General features: G+C 25.6%; 1 protein-coding gene across 1 annotated transcript in view; it reads left to right on the top strand.

Annotated features, from left to right (window-relative positions):
- The window catches only part of LOC125028356 (B-cell lymphoma/leukemia 11B-like), a 132079-nt gene that overhangs the window by 12619 nt on the left and 116960 nt on the right, over positions 1-2500 (top strand). The window lies entirely within an intron of this gene.

Below are 2500 nucleotides of genomic sequence, written 5' to 3'. Positions count from 1 at the left end.
TCATGTATATATATATATATAAATACATATTAAAGGATATATATTATATATATATGTATATTATGTATATTTATATAAATTATATGTATATTATGTATATTTATATGAATTATATGTATATTATGTATATATATTATATGTATGTACATTATGCTTATGTATATATTATATATATGCATATATATATCTCTATGTATATGAATATGTTATATGTATATATATATATCATATGTATATATGTGTATGTATATATGTTATATGTATATGCATATGTATATATGTATAAGTATATATATCATATGTATATATATATTTATATATGTGTGTATTTATATATAGTGTATGCATATATATATATATATTGTATGTATAAGTATATAGTATATGCATATGTATATGTATATAGTATATGCATATATATATGTATATAGTATATGCATATATATATGTATATAGTATATGCATATATATGTATATCCATATATATATATGTGTGTATATGTATATGTATGTGTGTATATATATACACATATAAGATGTATATATTATATATTATGTTATGTATGTGTATATATGTGTGTATATATTATATCTATATATATTACATGTATAGAAATAAATATATATACATATATATATGCATATGTATGTATAAGTATATATATATTTGTATATTCATATATATTTGTATACATATGTATGTATGTATATGTATACATGTATATTTATAGATATGTATATATATACATATACACACATGTATTTATATTATGTTATATATATAACTTACATATATGTATATGTATGTGTATGTATGTATGTTTTTATATTTATGTATGTGTATGTGTACAAATATGTATGTGTATATATTTGTATGTATATATTTATGTATGTTTAATATATATATGTGTATATATACAAGTGCATATATGTATATAGTATATGTTTATACAAAAATATATATATATTTTTTAGATATGTATGCTTATACATGTAGATTTATGTGTGAATATACATACATATGTATATGCTAATATATATGTACATGTTTTGTACACACATATATATATATATATATATATATACGTATATATATATAATGTTTATGCATGTTTAATTATGTGTACTTACATATATATATATATATATATATGTATCTAGGTACATGTGTATATGTCTGTGTATATATGTATGTTTGCGCATATTATAAATATATATATATATATATATATATATATATATATATTTATTGCTCTTGCACATGTATCCATCCATACGTAGAATATATATATATATATGTATATATACATATGTATTTATATATGAAGAATTTGAACCGAGACACACTGGCTCATTGCCCACTTCTTTTTTCTCATGGAAAGGTTAAAGGGAAGCAAACAATAGAGACACTGGGCAGATGGGTCTTACTTATCTGAAATTTCTTATTGTGCATGGGTGAGTAAGGGAGCGTGTGAGTGAGGGGTTGAATGCGAGTTCTAGTGTGGTTTGTTTCTTTGAGTTGTCAAGATGGTGGTAATTCCTGGTTTGAATAGTGAGGGTGTGCGTATGTTTTTGAGACTTTATTTTTCTGCAATTGTCAATAAGTTCTGGACTCTTATGTCTTTGCATTACTTTGTATTGATTTATGAAGTTCCATTGGATAACATAAGAATTTTGAATAATATGAACATTTTTGAAAAAGAGGTGCTGACATGGCAAAGTGTTTTGATATAATTTTCTTTTTATTTACTCATCACATGTGTTCAGTATTCTTTGCCTTGTTTTCTATTCAAGCAACAAATAGCCAAGATAATTAAAAATTCTCTGATTTCTTTTAAAACTAGTATTGTAAACATTTCAGTTTTTTAACCCGAAGCTACCGGGGATGGGATGTATGCACATGCCATGCCCACTGTGAGTGTGATTTGTTTTTACACCTAGATGGCTCCTCAAGTACCAAGGCACCAATGAGCCGGTTACGAGTAATACCTGTCTCACCTGTTTACCTTTTCTTTGATTTTCGAAAATATTTTCTGATGTCAAATATTGCTGTTAGTAATGTCAGTAACACGATAATAATTATAAATGTCTGTGATAAAAACAACAGCATTGATATTGATAGCATTATTAAAAATTGCATTTTCCTGCAAACTCAAGTAAAGGTAAAAACAAGTGAGGTCACAAGGTCTACTAAGTGTCTCCTATGTGGCTAAGCACTTGCAGAGCCATCTGTGTGCAGAGACATTTCACAAAACAATACTACAGCGAGCACAACATTTTCCTGGAAACTTTGGGTTAAGGGAGTTCTAGATTTTGAATTTTGTGTGGAGGAGTTACCCTTCCCTGGCTTCATGTTTATTTATTTTTGTTATTGATGGTAATAAGGGGTTGTAGAAAATCTTCCCTAATACTTATTTCATTTGATAATGACATACTCATGGAAAAGAGTTTCTGTGCTTCTAGTTTTTCCCTTAGGCTGTGCTAGTAGGCTGAAAAATGT

Source organism: Penaeus chinensis, chromosome 1, assembly GCF_019202785.1.
Source record: "Penaeus chinensis breed Huanghai No. 1 chromosome 1, ASM1920278v2, whole genome shotgun sequence".
NCBI lineage: Eukaryota > Metazoa > Arthropoda > Malacostraca > Decapoda > Penaeidae > Penaeus > Penaeus chinensis.
Note: the sequence above shows the minus strand (reverse complement) of the source record. Positions and strands in the feature narration are given on the sequence as shown.